We start from the raw sequence: 17,016 nt of genomic DNA, 5'->3' as shown, positions 1-17,016 counted from the left end.
TTCCATGAGGGGCTGGTCCAACTGCCACGTCCCATCCCTGAATCTGTCTTGGCTTTAGCTGTGATTTTTATATTTGTCGGTAGCAAAACTTTTACTGCATGTCCAGTGTGCCCAGCTCTGGAGTCAGGACCTGGATTCTGTGTTAATTATGGTGGTCTCATCCAGGTCATTGATTAAAAATGAAATTTTGAAGAGGCAAGAAAAAAATTCTTCTCTGATGAAGTGTCTGCTTGATGCTGGTTCAACTCTTAGAACTGGTTTTCAGACCTATGAGTTGGCCAGGTTTTGCCACAGTTGCTATGTGCTGTATTACCTTTTGCATTACTCCGGCTCTCAGTCGAAATGCAATACCAAGCAAGAGGTGCACCCCATGTAAGCATCCTGTATCAGCACCACAGCAAGTTACTGTGACCAGACCTGTTTTCTGCAAACCTTTCTTGATTAGCAGAAATAAACTATTTAAGGGAGGGGAACCGAATTAATCAGCATGTACCTGGGTCATGGTGACTTGCCTCTAGCATTGTCCTGTTTACTCCTTCAAAGTACTGGCATCTTAGTTTTCTTTCAGATGAGTCCCTCGGCAGCCAGAGCGAGGGCAGGACACACAGCCGCTCCCCGTGCCAGCGTGGATGTCCTCGATTACTCCAGGTACAACGTGTATTTTAGGAGCGAAGTAAGTAGGTGCGAAGGATACTTCAATGTCGGGTTCTTGTGAGCAAAGCAAACAAATGCGACAAACGAGCAGTTTGCTACCCTGCTGTAATGATTTTATTAGTACAAACCAGTTCACGGGCAGTAAGGACACTCTGTCAAAGCAAATTGATTTTTGTCTACTGTTCTGCTCACCCGCTGCAAGCCTTCGGGCAGCCACCAGCGAGGTTCTTGCCCAGCTAGCGAGCGTGCCCTTCGCTTTGCTGTGCTCAGCCCCACGCTCCTCCGGGGCTCGTTGCCCCCGCTGGCCTGCCCGTGGGGTTTGCCCAGTGCCGAGCCGCAGCCGTGGGACCGCGGCCGCCCGCACAGCGGGTCCCCTCCGAGGCGGCACGGCCGAAGCCCGGGCGCAGGCCCCAGAGGAAGCAAGGCAGCCACGGGAGGTGGCTGACGGCCGGGCGCAGGCGGCAGGGCTCGCCTTGTGCCGCAGGAGCGCAGGGGACAGGCACGGCGGAGTTAAAGCCCTTAGCCCGACTCTGCTAAAAACCCACGTCGCATGGTTTGTGTGCACGGGCTGCTCCAGTTCGCCTGGGGTTTACCGCACATTTTCATCGTGCTTGCAGAATTGCTGTTATCACAAATTGCAAAAACCGACCTCATCCTCATCTGATCAGAGTGAAACCAGCACAGCTCTGCACGTCTCCAGCGTGTCTGGCCTGCTGAGCGCTCCTGTGGGGCACACGGTTATTGCTCAGAGATGCTTCCGTTTGCTGCTTTGGGATTTATTTCTTTTCATTGCAGACTCTTTGCCTCGGCCTGTGAAAGCAGTTGGTGACCGTTGCAGCCAGGGTACTCGCTGCCTTTGCTACTGGCCATGACATGGCTTTTTGCTGAGGGCTGACATGGCCTTTCCATATGCAAATGGTGCAGTAATACAGCTGACGATGACAGAGAGCCTGAGCAGAGGGTCCGGGCTGCCACCAAAGCCCCGCTGAGCAGAGGCGCAGCCGGAGCTGACTGCGAAGCCCATCCCAGCCTCTCCGCTCCCTGTCTCATCGGGTGAGCAGCACCCCTCGGGGTCGCCCTGTCCCGCTGGGGCGAGGCGAGCAGGGCACCCACTATCTCCCCACTGCCAGTGCCTGTGTTTCACCCCGATAGCTCCTTCCATCCCAATAGCTCCTCGCGTCCCAATAGCTTCTTCTGTCCCAGCCCTTGTCTCTGTGATGGGACAGTGGTGCAGATGAATGAGTGGGGCTGGCAGGCAGGCAGTCTGGGAGGCCCTGGGTATTTCCCAGGTGCAAAGCTGCTGGTTAAAGTAGTATGTTTAATAATTATTGCAAGTCCTGCGTGGAGGACACGAGCCGGAGGCACCACATGGCTTATCAGCACCAGTCCCCACGACAAACCTTGTGTGCCGCTGGGCTGCGGTGCAGCTGGGGTTGGAGGATGGCATGTGCAAAATATTGGGGAGCACTGCAGATTTCTTTCACTAGAGCTTACCACACATTTTTGGCTGTAAGTGAGCCAAGCCAGAGCTCAGCCCCTTCCAATGCCCGCAGCCCTCCTGGGCGAGCCACTGGCGGGGGCTCTGCGGGCGGCTGGGCAGCAGGTCGGTGCTGGGGAGAGGAAAGCCCAGGTAACGTGCACAAGAAATTAGGGCTTTCACAAGATGCCGTAATGAATTGCAGCCCCAAGTTCCAGCCATGCTCTGCCTACGCCCACAGCGTGCTGCAGGGGCAGAGTTACCCAGCTCAATGCCACCACCGCCACAACGGCAGAGCATCTGTGTCAAGGGCCAGCGCGGGGCCGTCAGCACTGCGGGAACACAGAGCCACAGCGCCCTGCCTTCATATGCTGTGTCATAAGCTAGGATCATATGGTACATCTTGCAGCAGTAATCAAGTGACTGAAAATCAGGACATGAAAGGGCTTTGGCAATGCCAAAAGCAAAACGTAAGGAAAAACTTTTCCCTTCCCCTTACTATGTAGAAGTTCAATATTGTGCAGATGATCTGAAATTTTCTGAAGTGCTAAAGGCTGACTGTGGGACATAAGTGTTTGATGTTGGGTACAGGGATCTTCTGCTTCTCAAATAAATGAGACACTTCTTCACAGGGAAGTCTTCGGACTTTCCAGGCAAGAGGTAATGGCAGAAACTTGATATTGTTGGAGGCTGGCTGTAGGAAATGCAACTGCTAATGGCTAGCATTGATGTTCTGCTGCACTTTGGACTTAGAAGTACGTGTTTTATTGTGACGGGTGAAGGGAAGCTGAACTTTAAAGGCTTCACTTGCTGTAGCAGGAGGCCTCCAGTTGAATGTCCAGCTTGACTCCAGCCCAGGTATGGCACGGGCAGAGGCTGGGGTGGTCCCACCGCCTCCCGAATTCTTCGTTTTGCACCGTTTCCTTTTTGCAGGTTCAAAGATCTTCTTATGTGCTTGCAGGGAGTTAATTTTCCAAGGGCCTTTAGTGCTTTGCCTGGGTGCCTTTGGCACTATCCCTGCAGGCAGGACAGGGCCGGCATTTTTGCTTCGTCCTGCGGGATGGAGCCCGCCCGGGTTTGCAAGCCGCAGCAGGGAGCTTTCTGGGGCGCTGGTCTCGGCAAAGCCAGGCTTCGCCCTGCTGCCCGAGCCGGGGTTTGCAGCGGCTGAGGTGGCTGAGCCTCTCGACTGGGTGTGTGGATACGCACACCACGCCGGGCAGGAGCAAACCAACGCTGCCCTGGCAGGATTAGTGTTTCTAAATGAACGCTCTGCTAATCATCGAGGCTCGTATTTCCATTCCCACCTGCCACCTATGTCAGCTCACGTCTCGGCGACACCAGAGAATAGCTAAATGAGGAGAGTATTTTGTTTGGTATTAGAGAGCCAGCCGAGGCAGCAGCCGAGCGATGGCATTACGAGGCTTTAAACACCTCCGCTCTTGGCGGAGCTGCCTGGGCGTGGGTGGGAACCGGCCTCCGCGGGATCGGGCTCCCCGGCGGTACGGCCGCCGCCCGCCCCTCCCTCCCCGCCGGCCTCCCTCCCTCCGTCCCCGCCGGCCTCCCTCCCTCCCCGCCTCCGTCCCCGCCTCCCTCCTTCCCTCCCTCCCTCCCTCCCTCTCTCCTGCCTCCCTCCCTCCCCGGCTCCCTCCCTTCCCCGGGCGCAGCCGCCCCCCCGCGGCGGCTGGGGCGGTTGCAGGGCACCGGCTCCCCGCCGTGGTTGCAGGGGTGTGCATCTGCTGTAAGAGAGCAGGAGCCAGCTTCCACGGTCTGCTTTTCCCGGAGGGGTGAAATACATCATAGCACGAACTGTATGCAGAAACAATTTATATATACATACACACGTGATTTATATACACACACACACACACACACACACGTTTATGCATGTATATATACGTAAACGTGTGTATATGTATACAAATTCTATACATATACATGCATATGCACACATAAATATATGTGTGTGTGTATACACACAGACATATGTGCATATGTAAATTATATGCATATGCATGCATATGCACACGTATAAATATGTACATCCGTATCTGCGCGTATATACCCACATACCCACGTGTACGTGCTGTATACAATGCCTCTATGTATCCGATTTACCTCCGCATGTATAGGTACATGGTTCTCCCTCTATTTACACATGGTAATACTTAAGCAAGCCGGGTGCGCCTAGTGAGGGCGGCGCAGGCTGCAGGTGTGTCCGTGCCCCCTCCCTCGCAGCCCCGGCCGCTGGGGAGCGCTGGGGGGGAGCTGTGCCGGCGGGGTGGCCGCTTCGGTCTTGCCCGGGGGGTGTCGCTGTCGGCCGGCACAACCTTCGCCGGCGCTGCCGGAGCGGGGGCGGGCAGCGGGCGAGGCGGCTGCCGCCGTCCGGAGGGCTGCGGCTTTTCCTTCTCTTCCACGGGAGGAAACTCTTGCCTTCCCGCAGCCTTCGAGCTGGGGGAGGAATGCAGAAGCGCCAGGGCAGCCGCGGCCAGGCTGGAGGAATACGTGCCCTTCATTTGGCCACAAAAGCCTGGCCGAAGATGACACTTGCGTTGGGGCGGCAGGCCGCCTTGCGCTGTAGAAGAGGCCCGAGGAGAACAGGAAGAAGATACGGATGTTTAATCCAGCACTCTCAGTTTATGAGAGTGTGTTCTCAACCCTAAGGATACTACCCTTCTTATTTAGGTCACCCCATGGTGAAATCTAGATTTGCTGAGGAGGTAACAGGGTGGGCATGATGCCAGGTCAAGTATGGCTTTGAAAAGATTAATACTTAAAAATCTTACGTGATTCAGCTTTCAAATATGTCGTGGAGAAATGGGAAGAAAAAAAACCCCTTCTGGAGAAGTACACAGTTTTCAAAGTTCTCTCTTTCAGAAACGAGTTTTCACACTAACACGTCTTGCATCCCATTAGAGTTGCTCTGCTTGTGTTTTCATACCAGATAAGGTCCTAATAGCTTGTAAAATTGAAGTCATTTGGGAAATATTTGCTGTGCCTGGGAGCAGTGAGGGGCAAAAGAATCCGAGGTAAAGCAGGGGTTGTCCCGGCTTGGACTGGGACCCGCACGCCATGGCAGCAGGCTGGTGCGGAGTGGCATTAGGCTGGAGCAGCCTGGTGGGGTGGGTGTGGGCATGGCCACACAGCCCGGAGCGGGGCTTGCAGAGCTGCTGCCCCTTGCTTGCCTCCTCCCAGCCTTGAGTTCTGGGCCAACCGAGGCAGGGTACCCTCCACCTGTGTCCGAATGGTTCACAAGGTGAGGGGTTAGGTTGGTTTGGGTGAGTAGCTGCAGGGTGACAAGAGCGGAGCTTTGCAGAAAAATTGGAATAAATGATTTGGTTTGATCTCATTCAAACTGAAAAAAAAAAAACCCCAACCCCATATAGCACAATGCAGCAGCCATGGATTTATGCCTACTGCTGACTGCACAGCATTGTATGAGCATGAAGAGACCAAAGGGGGAAAAGCTGCTCGAGCTCCTTGAAGCACAGGGGCTGCCGTGGATGTCCAGGGCCATGGCATCACCCCTGGTTAGCAAAATCCCTGCCAAATGCAAACCCTCCCTGTCGCTTCAGCTAACACTCTCCTCCTGAGAAAAGTGCTAATCTTTACATGCCTCGACCTTTCCCAACACATCCTGGTTCACAAGTTCAGCGGCTTCAAAGTTGCATCTGATCATTAACCCTGAAAGATCGGAGATTACTGAAGAGTTTAAACTGCATGTTTGAGACGGCTGAGAGGCACAAAGTTCAGGCACAAATCTGCACCCAAATCCCGAGACAGTCTTCCCAAAGTTCAAGAGGCGGGTGGAGGGTTTTGGTTCAGCTGTGTGATGCCCGAGCATCGTGTAGGTTTGTGTCTTAATTTCTTTTTAAAGCTGCTTTCATGCAGTTGCTATTTCAAAAGTGGCCCTGAATTTTGGGTGCTTCTGGCAGTGTGGTCTGTGGTGAGTGTGGCCGGGCTTACAGCTCCTGTGGACTTCAGCCAGAGACGAGAGTCCAAGTAAAAGCCCTGCAAGTCACAGTTCTTCATTTATGCTAAAGGCTTTACTAGAAGATGACTCTTTTCTTGTCCATTTTCTCTGTCGCTTTTATTCCTGATAAGACAGGTACAGAAGAAAGTGCTGTTTGTGACCATGGTATACACAAACTCGACAACAGAAGACAGAATCTCCATCTGTTGTGGGTAGTTTTCTTTTCAGTTTGTTGTTATTTCCATGAGATGGCTTTCGGTATCAGAACCACAGGTAAACTTAGGTTGGACGATGCCTCCTGAGGCCATTTAGCCCTCTCTCTTGCTCAGCGTGGATCCAGCTCCATCGGGCTGCTCAGTGGCAATGAGCCCCTTGAGCCTGAACGGTGTGAACCACGGCATTGCAATAGCGATTTCGGAAGGATCTGAATGAGCACTGAGCAGCAAAGACATTGGTATTCTCCTTGATGGGATTTAATCTTAATGCAGCTCATTAGTCTTCAGGGTGGAAGTCCTGAACCTGATGGTGCCAAAGGATTAATTTAAATCTAAATTCCTTAGGTATAGCCTCAAAGAACGGGAGGTGAAGGTCGTAGTGAAGGAGGCCCTGTCTGCAACACCAGCTCCTGCTGTGGTGGTTAGAGGTCGAGCCCCAGATGCCCCCCGGGGCGAAGCTGGTAAGGGGCTGAACCCTTGGAGCCCTGCTAGTGCTGATGCTCCTGGGAGTCAGTAAGGGGTCTGCTCCAGGCGGAGTGGAGCCCTCATCTCGTCGTTCAGGAGAAACTACCAAAGCAGCCAGAATCAAGCGCAGGCTGAGGTTGTTGCTGGTGTCATTTTTCGCCTGTTTATATTGCTGCTACTCCGCAAACTCAGGTCAGTGGGTAAGGCTGGAGTCCTGCACCTTAGGTGCTCCGTTAGGAGCAGGCTGGGACTGCTGCCTGCTGATGGAAATGCAAGTTGAGCTGGTCAAGGGTAAGCAGTGCTCTTTGGTGAGCAAGAGACCGTCTCATCTGCAAATCAAGGCAACATCTCCTGCATGCTTCGCTCCTGAGTTGGGGATGCTGGGACTTCAGCGGAGCCTGGCCAGTGCCCGGGGAAGCAGCAGGCTGCCAGCCAGCCTGCAGAGCACAAGACCGTGGTGGCCAGCCTCTCACCACACCATATACAAAGCACAAGGGTGTAGCTCCATTTCATCTTTTGTCTTTCATCTCCTAAAATTGCCCCACATTGCCTGAGCAGGCTGGCATGTTTTCAGTGGTTGTTCTTGGTGCTTTATGCTGTTACTTTAACAGAAGTATGCATGTCACTCCTCTTGCAAAAACAGATAGGATTTACTCCCTTAACAAGGGTCAGCTCTGTTTTCAGCTGCCTTTGCCTTCCTCTCTGCCGAGATGTCTATCTAGTTCAGAAATGTGGCTGTCAGCTTTCCATGAGCATGAATTCAGTAGCACCCTCCACAGCAACACACAGTCCTCTGGCTACCTGGCCACCAAGCAGCTGCTTGGTTTGTGCCTGCAAAAGTACGCACCTGAATATTTTTGCCAGTAAAATGACTTCTTTTTTCCATCTGCAGTTTTAGACATTAAACCCAGAGTTTAGTCACCACCTCTCCAGGTGCTTCCTACCTGGCTGCAAGTACTGCAAAGTCTCTCTCTGTATTTTTTTGTATACATACACATAAATGCATATATGTGTATGTATACATGTTATATATTGAGAGGCACATATTTTTATATACATACACATATATGTGTATAAAAACATTAATATGTATGTATGTACCCACATATATCTGTATCTATGGAACGTGTCTATATACATATATGTGCGGGTGTGGGTGGAGAGACCAGCACCGAGAGGTTAACTCCGTGGGAAAGTAACAGAAATGTGGGAAATGTGCTGGGCATTTGACAATTTCATACTGTGCATGTAGAGACCGCAAGAGACCTTTGCTAGAAAAGGCAATGCAGTACCGGGGGGGTACAGGCTTTCCCCATTTAAAATGAAGTTGAAATGGGGAAGGAGGTCCCTGCCTTCGTGCACGCTGCAGGGGTGTGATGCTCCCCGGGCTCACGGTTGGGTTCTGGCTCAGTTTCTCCTCTGCCCCTTGCAGTCCGCACCACTCACCGAGTCAGCCTGCGCCTGGGGTGCCCCACGCAAGGAAAGGGAAGAGCGGCAGCTTGAGCTGGACCCCCGACGCGGGCAGCACGAGTGCCTGGTGAGCTCAAGCCTGGGCACGGGCAGTGCAGGCAGGGCACAGGCATGCCTTCCCCTCCGCGCGCTGGGGTCCCTGCTGCGGTGGGGAGGGGGTTACTTTCCTGCGCCGTTCAGACAAACCCCTCTGACCAGGGCAGGCGGCGGAAGGCAGGCAGTCCAGCTCTGATGACACTAGATGCGTGCAGGGGTAGGATAGCAGCTTTCTGACTCCAGCTCAGCAGAATTTTTGCCCTGTCTTGGTTTCATGCACACTCGATGCAGGCCCTCAAACCAGCCCTACAGCTGCTGCAGCACACTACGGTCCCTCCAGCACCCTGCCTTTCTGAAGCACATAGGTATCTTTGGTTTTTTTAAGTTCAGGGGTATGGAATAGCAAGATGGCTGGGAAGGAGCATAGCATTAAAAATAAGCTAATACAGCACAGTAGGAAATGTGTGCTAAGTAAGTAACCTGAGTTGTCACCCAGCAGCGCTCGCGCAGTGCCCAAAGGAAGGCCTCTAGCAGAGTCTCCGAGATGTCCGAAGAAATGGCGCCGACCCACTCGGACCGAAGCTTGCCAAGGGCTGCTGCCAGGAGCTGCTGCTTAAGTTGGCTTAAGTCTTAAGGAGCGTGGCTCATAGTCTTATGTACATCTTTATGGCATGTGCCCTATCACCCAGCTTCAAACCAGGAAAAATAAGCAAAATTCTTCTAGCAGTTTTCTTAGCATTTATTTTTGCATACTTACTGGAAAAATAAAGTGGCACATTAATAACCATCTTCTTCAGAAATACAGCAAAACAGTCTAAGGGGAAAGGGGTGGGTTTTTAGTGACGGCTTAGTTTGCGGGCCAATCACTGTAACCGAAATTTAGTTTCCTTAATGAATTGTAAGCACAAAGCTCAGTAGGGAAAGAGCTTGCCACGTGTTTGCGAGCACAACACTCAGGCTGCCTTTCTACTTTATTTTAAAAGCTCCAGAGAAAAGTGACAGCTACCTCTGGAAGAGTGACCGGCTCGGTACTGCTGCATACTGGGGCACCGAACAGTCAAGGCCATGAAGTGGGAAGTACACTGTATTCCCTTGATTCGGCAGGGCAAACACAGTCACCACCACCCCGTGGGGCTCTGCAGCATGTCACCCAAGCACGGTGCTGAAAACACAGCAGCGACCGTCTGCGTTCACAGGAGTGTGGGAGAAAAGTGTCATTAGTGCAAATGCAGGTTTGTGTTGCATCAAGGTACTGGGACTCACTTTCCATTGCAAGGCCCCTGGGTTAAGCATCGCCACTGAACTCCTAAAAGAACAAGCACCGGCATACAAGAGCCTTGTGCCACTGCCTGGGTCGCCTGCTTACAGACTGCCAGGGCTCTGCACAAGGTCAACTTCCCTCCGTGTCTGTATGTATGTATATGTATGCGTATAGGTATATACACACATATACACATACATGTATATAGACACCTTATATATGTGTATATATTTTATAGACATACACATATATGTATGTATATATACACATATACAACACATCTATATACAGATATGTGTATGTGCATGTTATACATCTATAACGTTTACATATACATATATATGTATGTGTATATATAATATAAAGTTATATTTTGTATAATGCTATAATATACATGTATATATAATGTTACATATTATATATGTAATATAACTTTTGTTGTTGTTGAGATCAAACCATCCCTAAGGAGCCTCAGGGGATGTACCTGGTTTGCAGCCCGCTCTGCAGCTGTGGGGTTTTTTTATCATGTTCTTCAGCCCTAGCACGTTTGGCAGAAGGGTTGCTGTACCTTACTGACTGCTGCAGCATGTGGCAACTGGCAGAGCCCTTGGTTTAAACAGCAATGCCAGTACCAAGCATTTAGACCAAGGGTCATTATTTCTTCATGCTTTGCCGCCTTACCTGGGAGCCAGCACGTCACTGTAGGAAGAGCAAACTCAGTTTTGCTCCTGGCTTGCTTTTGGCGTATTATCTGGCATTTGGGGGGGAAGAGAAGGTTTCTCTGTGGCCCTGATTATACACTGGAGTGTATTTATTTCTCCCATGGTAACTCTCTACCTTGGTTGCCCTGGGAGTTTTTCAATACTAATATAGAGGTATTATAACTTGAAGGAGGTTCCAATTCCATTATCATAGCAGTGGCTTATGCTGCTCTATCTTCTCCCTCACGAAGGAACAAACTCCACGTGCTCAGCGCCACGTTCGTGACAGCCTGTGGCTTCGCCTGCTCCAGCAGCCTCCGACCTGTCTTTGTGCTAAACCGGGCAAAAGTGGGAGGAAAGAGACAATTTGCTGAGCTCCCCACAGCAAACTGCCACGGAGACCGTAGGTGTTTCTTGGCTGCACCCAGGCAGCCGTGCTGGCAAGGAGAGGTTTCGTTCTGGAGGGGTACAGGAGGTCTCGCCCTCCCGTGCTGAGCTGGTGCCACCAGCGTGTCCCGGCTCCACCGTGGGCCGTGTGTCCCCCGCTTGCTGTCACACCCCCCCAGTTCCCGGGACACTGCCAGCTCACCCTGCGCTGGGCCATGGAGGGAAAGGTTAGGGCACCCACCCCTTGCAGAAAGCCTAGCCCCAGCCCCATCGATAGCCCTCTCCAGAAGAATAAGGCGTGCTAAGCCTCTTTCTGTAAGCTAAGGATGTACGTGAAGCTGTCCCATGGAGGACTAGAATTAGACTGGCAAGTTTCACCAGTGGATTGCATCCTCGTGCTGCTGCAGGCAGCTAGGCAGCGGCTCAGCTTTGCTTTAAAGACTCTTCTTTAAAGGGCTATGCTATGCTATGCTCTTTAGCCCCCTGCCCCAGGGACACCAGCAGTGACAGTTCATACGGGGAGGTAAATGCCCAAAAGCCAGTGGCAGGCTGTGAAACTCAAACCACAGAGACAAAAACTGATGAAAGGGTAAAGTAAAATCTGAGCTTAAGTATATTGTGTCAAGGTGGTTTTACTACAAAGGTCTGTGGACCCCCCTGGAAGCTGCAAAACACATTGTACCTCCTCCCCGGAGAGGAGAGGAGAGGAGAGGAGAGGAGAGGAGAGGAGAGGAGAAGGACCTGCCACGGCAGCAGGCCTGCTCCGAAACGCTGCATCGATGCGGCCATGTTGTCAGTGTCCTGAGCAAAAGGCGATCTCCAGAGCTCACGCTGCTATGCCGTTCTTCACACAACCATACCTTACATAGACACCTCCTATTTAAGCTCCCAAAAGCCTTCTGTGTACTTATGACAGCCTTTAATTTAAATATAAAAAGCTGCTGCACCCCAGCTACATTGCTGCACCTGAAGGTACACTTGAGGCTCGAGCGCAGCCTCCATGGCAGGGCTGCTACGGTGGTCTCAGTGCTGGGAGGCATAAAACACTCTGTGACCACTTTGTAGGTCTATTTTTGTTGTTTTGTTTTGGTTTTTTTGCTTTTAATCTGTGCATGACTTGATTTAATAACTTTCAGGGGCCAGAAGCGCTTGTACTACAGACGACTATTGATTTCCAAAAAGAAAGCGACTGATGAATTGCTGCAGGTCCAGCTCTAGAAGATGCCCAAGTGCTGCTTGACCCAGCGCTCTCCACGTGCCCGCAGGGAGTGACTCCCCCAGCAGAAGCAGACAAAGATGAATGGCTCATTTCCCCCTAATGCACCACAGAAACAGGCTTTTATGACAAATAGAGCACAGACCAAGACGGAAAGGGCGACAGTCATTTTCGAAGGTCACACATACCATTTCTTTATGGCAAGTTTGCCTTCTGTGACTGACAAAAGCAGGACAGATCAAGCGTCTTCCAACAGACCTGGATTAAAAATGAAGTCATGTTACTTGGAGCACTGACAGTCCCACCAGAAATAATAGAGGCTGCTGACAGTTCTGGCTTCACAATAAAAAGCATCTTCCCACGTTGTCAAAAGAGCTTCTCTGGTATGGGCATAAATAAGGCATTATTTGAATGGAAATGTTGATGGCAAAGAGCTATAAATCATATTGGTCTGTTGTAAAAATACACCGTAGCTGAAAAATGCGTTCTTGTTTCTTATACGTATGAAAATACATGTGTGTGTATAAACAAGATATGTATATCTATTCATATGTTTATACATTTGTGTATAATTCTACGTATGTGTTGTACACATGTCGGTAAATAAAAATACTTAGTAATCAGTCCTTCCCCTAAGAGCAAACAGTTGGTGTGATGCACTGAAGTCTGTTGTGCAAGATTTGGCTAAGTATCTTTCCCATACATAAAGGTTGTAACATAGCAACCATTGTTTTCTGCTCAGAAGACGCTATTTCCAAGCTAATTGTTCCTAGCCTTATTAGTGGCTGCTGTCACGGCTCTTGATGCACTACTGAGCCGGACGAGAAGCACAGCGGCTTTGATCAACTACAGTCTTGATGAAGCTGGCCTTGGAGAAAGAGGCGTCGCAAACAAGGGCTCACCCTTTGATGGCACGCTCTGTGGTGAAGGAGATATTTAGCTTAAGAGCCTGAAGTGTTGAGACGGCCTTACTGTGACGGCAAGCTGCGCCTGGCTGCTGACTGGGCTTGTGGCCACGGCTCGGGAAGAACCCACAGCCTGAGGCCACGCTGCAAACCCTGAGCCGAAAGCGGTCAGCTCTTTTACTATGTCATATGTATGCATAAATACGTACATACATATACACACACGCATCCCTGCGTGCACGTCGGGATGAAGAATTCCAGCTCTCAATGTTCAAAACAACTTTCTTCACCTAAAGGACCAAAGCAGCTGACCCCAAGGGACAGTACCTGCAGCGTCCAGCTGCTGAGTCCGGACGATCACCGCTACCATGGCACTGCTGCTAGAAACTGGGGGTGCCCCCAGCGCCCCGGGGGCCGACACTAACGGGAACACCACGGGAGCATCCTGCGGTTGCTGCTGCGAGCGAAACCCCTGGCAGGGAGAAGGAAGGGAGTTAAACAGAAGTACCAGCCCAAGTACCTCTCTTCTAGCAGGCACCGTCCCCGGAGGGGCACTGGCTACTCGCCTGGGGACAGGACGGGGATCGGCCTGTGACCGCAGAGGCCAGGGCAGTCCCGACCCCGTGCCCTGGCAGGCAGGCACCCACAGCGGGCACGGCCAGCAGCGGGCACGCTCCCCCCGCCGCCAGGCTCGTGGCCGATGGAAGTGTCGGGTGCAATGCCAATATAGGGTTATATAAATGTAAAAGCATTTTATATAAGCCTATTTTATCTGCAAATCATTTATATTTAGAACACCTATTTCTACTGGAAACACTAAAACCATATTACATAAGAGCTTGTTTAAATCCTTTGGCTTAAGGTTTGGGCAGGGGGAGGGGCTGGTTCAGGCATGGTGCATTCAGGCTGCGTTTTATAATCAGAGCCTCAACAGGCAGCCGAAAGCTGGTCTTGGAATCCTTTTTGCTTTCACTCCACACTGCCCTGACAATAGCAGAATGCTTCGTTGGAGGGAAATTTTCCTCTCCCTCAGTGCTGCCTTCATGTTCGGAAATTTTCATTTGTAACGCTCTGGATGTCTTGCCAACACAGCAGAGACGGCAGCTCAGCACTGCCCGGCCAGCCTCCTGAAGTCCGGGCTGGTACAGCAGGTGGGAACGCTACTGACATCACCTGAGTGACTGCGGCGTCGTTCTCAGAAATTAAAAAAAAGCATTAATTGGAACCAACTATTTAGCAATATAAAATGACTTACCTCGGCATTCACGCAACAATATTTTCTAATGAATTAATTATTCCCCAAGCCCTTTCCTGAGGGGAAGGCAGGAAAGATGGTGACAGTGGCCATAAAATACACGTAAAACTGCACCGGAGGCAGCTGAACCACTTTGGATACGCGGCCACGTGACTGCAGAAGTCGGCCCTAGGGCCAGCTCACGCTGCTCTGCCACGGCCGTGAAAAGGTTTGTTTCCCATCATATGCCAGAACAAACTGCTTTACTACAGGGTTGGGGTAAGACTGCACGGCGCTGCGTCGTTGGGCCACGCGACGGTAAGAGCCTGGGGGACGAGGGGCCGGTGGGGCTTCCCGCAGGACTCCTGAGGAAGCAGAGCAGCTCTGAGAGCCGAGGCAGAGACGGTCACCGCTGCGCCCTCCGGCATCACCCCCGCAGCTGGGCACGGCGCGCACCGGGGTCACCGTCCACCCCGAGGCTGGGCACTGCCCCAGCTTCGCAGCGTGCGTCCCAGCGAGCCCCGCTCCTTTGCCGCCGCAAAGGCCAGCCGGCGAACCCCAGCACAGCCCAGCATCCTTACTCGCCTTTCCAAGGTGGCACGGCCGGACCATTGTCTCCAGGCGGGATGTGCTACCTCTACCAAACGCCGCCGCTCCCCGGCACCGGCACACTTTGCTCTCCAAAAGGAGCAGCGCTGAGCTCTCCCGCTGCTTTCTCATCTGGACGCTGCCTTTAATCACCATCACCACTCCAATTCTCCCTGCAGCTGCTCCATATTCAGATGACATGGTTCATTAGTTTCTATAAATGGCCAGGACATTTCATAGATTTCAGGGACAAAGTAAGAGCTAAAGCTGTAAATGACTTCTTCTCCTTACCTGAAGGCTTCTTGCAAGGTGACTCAAACTCTAGCATCTGGTGGAGCCCAGTTTGTCCCACCCCAGCCAGCACCCTGCTCCAGCAGGGCGAGCCTTAACCGCTCCATCTTCCATTTTCCCTGCTATAAAGTGGAAAAGACAACACACAAATTTCTTAGGGGTGCGGGAGGAAAGCAATTAACATTTGAGCATGCTGCAAAACCTGCTGGGACTTTCTTTCCCTCACCAGGAAGCGAAGGTGGCTTAAACTGTTCGAAACCGATCTCATTCCCAAATTTCTGTGAGCTCAAATTTCTGGGCGGGTGATGGGGCTGGGGAGGCGCGTGGCAGCGAGACGCCAACCGGCTGCCCTGACACCTGGAGGAAACGTGCCCCGCTGGCAAATTACCCAAGGGCACGAGCAGAGGGGTCTCCAGCTTGATTTTTACAGCAGCTTCGTGAGTATTTTAAGGAGAAGGTGGGGAAGGGCCGAGGCGGTCTGCCGCTGACCTGCTGCCACTGTCCTCGCTGGCGGCGTGCGGGGCAGCCGGAGCTTTCCCAACGCCAGGCTGCCCGAGCCCCCCAGGGGACGGGGGCCCAGTGCCAGGCAGCTGCCCTGCCGGCTTGCCCAGCTCCCCACCGCTGCACATGGCCGCTCAATTAGCTTAAGCAAATTCTTCTCATACTTCACTTTAGCCAGACACTGTAAATTGGATTAAAGTGGTGCCTGGAGAGACTTCTAGAGCCAAATATTTAAAACTAACATGAACTTGAGCTGTTTTCTGGGCTGCCACAGGGGTGCCCTCCCCACCCCCCAGCGTGTGGGGGGCTCCCCAGCTCCAGCTCCGTGGGTTTGAAGCCAGCTCTCCTGCGACACTGCCCGCAGATGCTAAAATTGATGTCAAAGCCTGCAACAGCAAAGAAGTTTAGCTGAAAAACATATCTTTCATTTCTGCTTGGACAAAATTTTACTGGGGCTGATTGTTAAAGGAGCTGGGCATCCCCCTGCTCCGGGGAACTGCCTGAGCTCCCAGGGCAGGCAGGCCGCTAACTCCAGCTAATTATTTCACTTTAAGCAGTCCATCACCTTCTATTATTTCTCACCTGTCATAAAAGTCAAGTGGTGTAGTGAACATCTGTGATGTTCATGGATGAGCATAGCATTTCAGCTATTTTATGGAGCCGGAAGGCAAATCCGTCTCATTTTTTGAACGTGGAAGAAGAGAAACCGAGGCCATCGGAAATACTAGTCATGCCGGCAGTCTAAGGACCCAGATCATCTGCAATGCTGCTGAGAAAAGTAACCTGCAGATACACCTGGGAAACCCAGGGGAGCCCAGCTTTGCTGCTGCGGGACCTGCACGGTGCTGGGCAGAGCCTGGGGCAGCCCACCGGTTCCTGAGCTTTCCTTCCTCTGCTGAAAGGCTACAGAGCACTACAATGACGCCTGTCTGGTTGTGGCACCTAACTGGGAGAAGACCAGATGATCGAGACGAATCACTCTATGTTAACCAGCCCAGCTGAATAAAACTGATGACACGGTCCTCACCCAAGGACTGTTTTGCATCCATCTGAGTCTGCATTGTATTGACAAACACTGGTGACTTGCAATGTATACAGCAGATTCAATTTGACCATGGAAGGCAAATAAGTGGATAGCAGTTTGGACTCATGGAAGACGGCAATTTTTGTTTTATCTTAAAGAATAAAGCAGTTTGGCTTAGCCTCAGAGATTTTAAGTAAGCATTTTCTAATGGCTCAATGAACTCATCAATTATGGGGTTAAGGCCGAATTCATGCTTGCTTCTGAGCACGGTCTCCACGTGCTGGAGACTGAGACTTCGCCATGTAAAGCTCTCTCACGAGCCTGCCCCGTTCTCCCAAGCCGAAACCAGCCTCTGGCACCCAAGCTCTCCCCACTCGCAAAGGAGCAGAAACGCCTCAGCGATGGGTGCACGAGGGATCTGATGAGCTGGCGGAGCACTGGTCAGCAGCCCATCGCCAGCTGCACCAAAAAACTCTGACAGTTCACAAACTGGCTACAGGTGATGGGAACCTGCTCCCCCACCTGCAGGGACCAGCTACCCCTCCTGTAAATGTACACCGGTAACTGTAGCTGTCAGCCCCTGAAAGGAAGAGTCAGTTACCAAGAGAAAAACACTGTGGT

At 51.8% G+C, this 17,016-nt stretch overlaps 1 long non-coding RNA gene across 1 annotated transcript; it reads left to right on the top strand.

Annotated features, from left to right (window-relative positions):
• The first annotated feature begins 1,055 nt into the window (after positions 1–1,055).
• LOC128150894 (uncharacterized) lies at positions 1,056–16,578 on the top strand. Its single transcript, XR_008238222.1, has 4 exons — positions 1,056–2,989; positions 8,214–8,318; positions 9,271–9,519; positions 11,773–16,578. It is a non-coding gene; the product is annotated as an uncharacterized LOC128150894 (long non-coding RNA).
• The last annotated feature ends 438 nt before the right edge of the window (positions 16,579–17,016 follow it).

Source organism: Harpia harpyja, chromosome 14, assembly GCF_026419915.1.
Source record: "Harpia harpyja isolate bHarHar1 chromosome 14, bHarHar1 primary haplotype, whole genome shotgun sequence".
Lineage (NCBI taxonomy): Eukaryota > Metazoa > Chordata > Aves > Accipitriformes > Accipitridae > Harpia > Harpia harpyja.
Note: the sequence above shows the minus strand (reverse complement) of the source record. Positions and strands in the feature narration are given on the sequence as shown.